Source organism: Lupinus angustifolius, chromosome LG09 (genome assembly GCF_001865875.1).
Source record: "Lupinus angustifolius cultivar Tanjil chromosome LG09, LupAngTanjil_v1.0, whole genome shotgun sequence".
Lineage (NCBI taxonomy): Eukaryota > Viridiplantae > Streptophyta > Magnoliopsida > Fabales > Fabaceae > Lupinus > Lupinus angustifolius.
Window position 1 is genome coordinate 20,626,008 of NC_032017.1, and position 315 is coordinate 20,626,322.

Below are 315 nucleotides of genomic sequence, written 5' to 3' on the forward strand. Positions count from 1 at the left end.
GGATGAGGAGGAGGATGAGGAAGTGGATAGGACGAGGACGGGAATGAGGTTGAGGATGAGGGTGAAGATAGGATGAGAACGAGAATAAGGATAAGGATAGGATGAGGACGAGGATGAGGATAGAATTCGGACGATAATGAGGATGAGGATAAGATGCGGATTAGGACGAGGATGAGGATAGGATGAGGACGAGAATGAGAATGAGGATAGGATGAGGAGTAGCATGAGGATGAGGATGAGGATGAGGATAGGATGAGGATGAAGATGAGGATGAAGATGAGGATGAGGATGAGGTTAGGATGAGGATGAGGATGA